Source organism: Centroberyx gerrardi, chromosome 3 (assembly GCF_048128805.1).
Source record: "Centroberyx gerrardi isolate f3 chromosome 3, fCenGer3.hap1.cur.20231027, whole genome shotgun sequence".
Classification (NCBI taxonomy): Eukaryota; Metazoa; Chordata; class Actinopteri; order Beryciformes; family Berycidae; genus Centroberyx; species Centroberyx gerrardi.
Window position 1 is genome coordinate 4,584,526 of NC_135999.1, and position 6,000 is coordinate 4,590,525.

Genomic DNA, 6,000 nt, shown 5'->3' on the forward strand with positions numbered 1-6,000 from the left:
ATTCTGTCCGTTTTCTGACGGATGAGTGCTGCCACTCCCTCATGCCACTCATGCTTCATGAGGAAACGCACGGTCTTCCAGTTCCACACTATAAAACAGCTCCATATGATATGAACGCATGAGAGAAACATACTGGGACTCCCCAATGGTGTCATACTGCAGGCTTTGGTTTCAGTCTCCAGTATGTTTCTATGTGGAGCTTCTATGATAAGTGCGTGAGGAATGTAGATTGAGACTCTCTGTTTCTGTGTGCAGCAGCAGCCATCTATAAACCATTTGAGCTGTTTTACATGCGAACAGTGCCTCTACAGTACAGTGGGATTTCACGCATTCCAGAGACCATAGGCCGCACCAAAGTCATATTCATGAGAGACGGGGCTCATACTGATACAATATTAATCTTAACATTCTCAAATGAGGTTCTGCCTGTTTTTGCCATTAGGAGAAGAGGTTTGCTTAACCGTTTTGTACACTATGACTCTGTCCCACTCCCAACTGCTAGATAGGACTGCTGTTCCTATGTCCTTTTGTGAATTGGAGTTTGTCTAACTAATTTTTTTGACTTGAAATCTGGCTTGCCCACCTCCGCTGAGCCAATCTTGGATTTATATAAGCCTACCCAAATATAGAGTGCTTCTTTATTTCTTTTATCCCTTTCAAGATGAGCCACATATCAAACTTTGTGACTTCATGTGTCTTAATTCTTTAAATCCTTTCAAAAAGCAAGAAAGCTCTCCTTTCACATGTTGTCAATCTTAGAATTGTAAATGTAAATCATTGGCATTTTGGACAATAACGTGATGGTCAAAGAAACAAAAAATGATGCAGGAGAAAAAAAAAAGTTGGTCATAATTGTTGCCAACATTGCCCATTTAAAGTTGAGGCAAAATATTGCCGCTATATTGTCCTCGGCCCTCAGAGTGGTAAACATAAAGAGACACTCCATTACACTCCATAAGTGCCCCTATGAAACTATGTGCCTGACTGAGTGGCAGGAGGAGTGTTTTCACTGGGGCCATGTGCCGTTCCAAGGAGTAATCACCCCGAAGGACCCAAAGGACCCACTGGCAACCAAGCTGACATGGTGACAGAGAGCGGGAGGGAGACGGTGGTAGAGGAAGAGAGGAGGGAGAGGGGATGAGGAGGGGTGAGGTGGGACAAGAGGGAGGGAGAAATGAAGGAAGAGGGAGTTGGAAATATGCAGTAGAAAGAAAAGAGCCATGGAGGGAAAGTTGGAGAATGAGGGGAAAGAGAGAGGGATGGTTGGGAGAGGCGAAAGGGGGTGAGCTAGGGAACAAAAAGAGAGAGAGAGAGAGAGAGGGGGGGGAGAGAGAGAGAGAGAGAGAGAGTTAGAAGAAGATGGGGGAAATTATGCACAGAGATGGGCGTCTTGGCACACTGCCACGCTCAGCAGACTGAACAACACCGAGTTTAGGTTAAATCATCAATTAGGAAAGAAGAAAAACAAACACAACCTTTGGAATGAAGTGTGGGTTGTGGAAGAGGAAGAGCTATTTCTTTATGTGTGTTTCTGCTTTGTACTCTGCACTGTGCATGCGTTCATCGTTTGCATGTTCATACAAATATCCCTGGCCTTTCTGGGCGCACACTTTCGTTTCCACACACACGCACCTGTTTCCCCGCGCGTCTCCCGCCCCGTCAACATCAACCTCAGATCCCCTCTCTCCTTTACATCGCTCTCTTCCCCTCCTAGCTGCCCCCCCCCCCCCTCCCCACCAGCGACCCCTGGCCTCTTCCTCTGGTTCAGGAAATGGCTGACATGCCACAGAAAGCAGATGGGAGTGTGGGCTTGGCGGACCGCCAGCTCGCCACACCCCCGTCTCCAGTCTCCAGCTTTCGGAGGCGGGGTCCGTTCCCAAGCCGTTCACATCGTGGCACCGATACCAGCAGGGTTAGGGGTTCGATTCCCTTAAGGGTCCCCTGAAAACACCCTTTGTCTCTAAATGCTATTTCAAAAACTGTAATTGACGCTTTATGTTTGTCTCCTATGTGGAGAAAATGTTTCAGGACACAGGGACCAAGCTGAATTATTGAAAAGGCGTTGTAAAGTGTCAAACGTTCAGGAACCTGCAGTAGTATGTTGGGGTCTGGATTTGGCAGGTTGCCAGCCTTTGGAGGGGGGAGGGGGGGTGAATTCCCTCTTTGCCCCCACTTCAGTCTATACCAAATGCTGTAAGTTTAGTAGTGCGCAGGCCCTATGTTCTCATGTGGGCCCTTGGAACCTTGCCAGCCTTCCACACTTCCCTTCTTCAGCCTGAGAGGAGGGGGGGGGGGGGCTGTCCCGGCTAATAAAATGTTGAAAGTATGAATGGCACGAACACCGCTAGGGTCAGGGGTTTCATTCTCCCCAGTGGCCATCCATACTAAAAATGCATTGCTAGTAGTTGCCAACTTGTCACCTCTCTCCTCACCCCCCACCATAAGCCTTGGAGGTCTATCTGAAACACATAAGCACCAAAGAGCGAGCCACTCCAGACATCCATTGGTAATGGCAGCGGTTTGAGCTGGGGAAGATTCCTCTCTGCTTTATTCCTGTCTTGTTGTTCTGTTTCCCCCTCTCCCATTTAGCCTGCAACTAGCAGGAACCCTTTGAGAAATTCTCCCTCAGATTTCTCCAACAGATGAACAACAGTATGCATAGTTAATCAGGTGTCCCATAGTCTGTCAGACAATAGGCAGCCAGCTACTCGCCAAACTAGGCAAAATCTCTGTGCCTCCATTGTCGCTGGGAGCTGAAGTTCCAACACTGGATATTTGTTCCCCAAAAACAGAAATATTGGCCTGCAGTGAAAGGTTCGGCTCTCACTCAGTCCTACAGGCTTTGTACCACCTAACCATCAAACACTGAAAACAATGATGCTCATTGTGTTAGAAATCAACATCAAACTTTTCCTGACTTAGTTGAAATCATTGCACTGGACCTTTTAAACAAACACTTTCCCATTAAGAGTGAGAGAAGGAGAGTCTGTGGAAGCGTAGTATCCAGAGGAAGGAGGAGAGAAGCGAAGCAGGGTGGAGAGGTCAAGGTAACTTGGGGGATTATATCATGGGGAGAAAGCAAAGTGTTTTGTGGGAAGCAAAGGAGCATCGCCTCCACTGAAATAAATCAGATCAAGGTAGGTGATACGTAGCAGCTGGATTCGTAGAATCTGTGCTCTGACTTCTTGTTGTCTACAGATGTTTACAAATGAAATTCACGAATCCTCGGTATGAAGAAATTTGGGAATTCCTGCGGGTCTAGACTTAGTATGGGTTGGAAAGCTAATCTAGATTTGACCCAAGAAATATTTTCTTCTCTCTACTACTGCAGTCTGTAGGATTAGGAGGGCTAATCCTTTTTTTTTTTGTTGTTGTTGTTGCCGTAACCACTTGATAAAGTCAGCGTGTCTGTGAGACAGACTGCTTCTGACCATGTTGTCTTGGCAGCGGCTTGAATCTTGATGTTAGTTAGTAGATTCCATACCTAAGTACTCATCTCATTTCTGTGTGTATGTTTGCTTGTCACTGAGCGCACTCCCAACTGACACACTGACCAGTAGGTATGACTAGAAGCGTTTAGTAACCATTTAGTCAGACTGGAGTTTCTCCTTCTTGTTTTTAAAGGGGAGTTGATGGTACAGCCTCATTTGGCAATTGAATAATTTGTTTATGACAGTTACAGTGAACAGAGAACGGAAAGTACCAAGACGGTGTAGGTTTAGGTTGAACCAATATATCAGCTCTTTTAGAAGCTTTGCATAATGTAATAACCAGTCAAAATGTCATAAAATGTCCCTCTAAATGAGTCAAATGTATTAAAACCTGTTAATCTAATACTTTCCTGTACAATGTAATAACATCAGATTAGTTTGATGATTATTGCACCATAAGGGGTCTAACATTTTTTAGCTGACGATGTAATAATATTGACTAATAATGTAATAACTAGTAAGGATAAAAAGAAAGTAACAGTGTTTCAATAGCCTTATTGCAGGCCATAAAAGCGACAGTATACTAACAACAAAGTCAAACTTGCCCAATAACAGAAACGCAGCTGAACACAGCACCGCATACAAATGTGTGTATATTCGGTGCGGGCTTCGTATTGTTTTTTAACACCCCGCGCCAGTGGGGGCGCATGAAGATTAAAGAGGGGAAACGGGAAATAGCGGTGACAAAACTCAGAGAACAACAACAGTGGCTGCGATGAAAGAGCGACAGAGGCGGCTGAGGGAATATGAGGATTTCAAAGCCGTTTGATCGGTCATGAAGGTGCAGATATCCTCTAACGAGCTCAGCGAGCCGAGCCTCGAAATGATTCATTTTTAACTAGTTTAGCAGGAGATGTTAGCACAGAGCTGTAAACAAAAGCAATGAACTGGAAAAGGAAATGGAGACACTTTTCCATAAGGCAACAACAAGCAATTGTGATATTTCAGGCCAGCTGCAGACGGTCACACAGTTGGGACTGCTGTGCAAAGAATTGGACTTGTTCAGGCAGCAAGCCTGCGCACAGCAGAGTCTGAAGCTAATGTGGCACGTCATGCTCAAATGTGTCCTTTTGTCTGTACGAACCTGACAAATTTAGCTTCTGCAGCCATTATACCAAGGCCTTAAGAGTGTGTGTGTTAGATCTTAGAGTGCATGGCCCACCCAACTGGAAACTACCATCTACAGAAGACAGGGAGTCCCTGTCTACTTAGCCTATAGTGATGCTATTTCAACTTGCAGCTGCTTTACGTTCCAGTTATAAATCAATGCAGACAATTTACTCTTCTCTGAGTAGCCCACCCTTCCTTAAATTGCTGTGTGCTGTAATTGCAGGCTCTATACCCACAAGGTTAAGTCAGAGGACAAGGTTTCTCAACTCTGTTTTTTTGCTCAATCATTTTGAGTGAGGAAATCCAAATTAGTTCTACCTGTGTTCTTACCCTCAGACGCTCAGTCACTGTCTTGTCGGCTATTTCACTTCTCCTTTCTCTCTCCTAGACGGTGCTTTGCACGACACACACCTCCGCATCGCACTGCCCTGTTTATCTCACATGCACGCAGAGTGAAGGGAAGAGGAGGAGATTAAACTTAGAACAATTTAATGTCCTCGGAGAGGCAATTTGCGTTGCACCACAGCACACAGAAAGCAGGCAACCAAATTGAAAAACAGCACAACACTTTGTACATCTGTTGTTCCAAGATTACAAGAGCATCCTAATCAAGGATGAGCTTAGACATTAAAGACTCTCCATCAAAGTAAACGGCAGTACTGCTTTGATTAGATATACAAATCAAAAATAAGTAAAACCAATCAGCTAATTTGTTGAAGAGTTTTACATCAGTCATGTTGTCTTTGCTGAGTAAGACATCAGCTCTCAAGCTGTGTTAACTAGTGAAGTGCTAGTATGATACAACCTTGATAACTTGATATGAGCCTTTTTACAAGAGGTTTTGGAACAGCATAACCCCTAGATGATTCCTAGTCTTTAAATATCCACTTCTTGGCAAATGATCTCTGTAATTAACTGACTTTTATTGGACAAGAAGATTCTAGCCATATGTCATCAAACGGTGTTAAATGGCTCGAATGAGATCATAATCAACGTGTGCAACATAGCACAGGTCCAGACACATCTATATCTCGAAAGAGTTTGCCAATGAAAGCGCCAAAACCTGAACCATTCTCAATGCGTCCTGATCCAGCTTTTAGTAAACGACCAGAAACTCGAATCACCGGAGACTTTAAAAGTTCCAGAACCCACAAATGTTGTAACTTCAGTTAAACGAAAAGCTTTCCCAACGTCTGCTCGTTTGCTTACATGCTGGGACTATTTGTTTTGATGTGCTCAGTAGGGAAACCCCTCTCCCCACCGGTGATATACAACATAATGCAGAGCTCGGCATCATGCTGGCTAGGCTGTAATTAGGTGTGTTTGTGTGTGTGTCAGTAAATTTGTGATTGTGTATTTGAATGTTCACCGTGTGTGTGTGTGTGTGTGTGTGTTGCTT

The 6,000-nt window shown here is 44.5% G+C and overlaps 1 protein-coding gene across 1 annotated transcript in view; it reads left to right on the plus strand.

Moving 5' to 3' along the window:
• The window catches only part of LOC139930183 (E3 ubiquitin-protein ligase SMURF2-like), a 69,648-nt gene that overhangs the window by 30,704 nt on the left and 32,944 nt on the right, over nucleotides 1–6,000 (plus strand). The window lies entirely within an intron of this gene.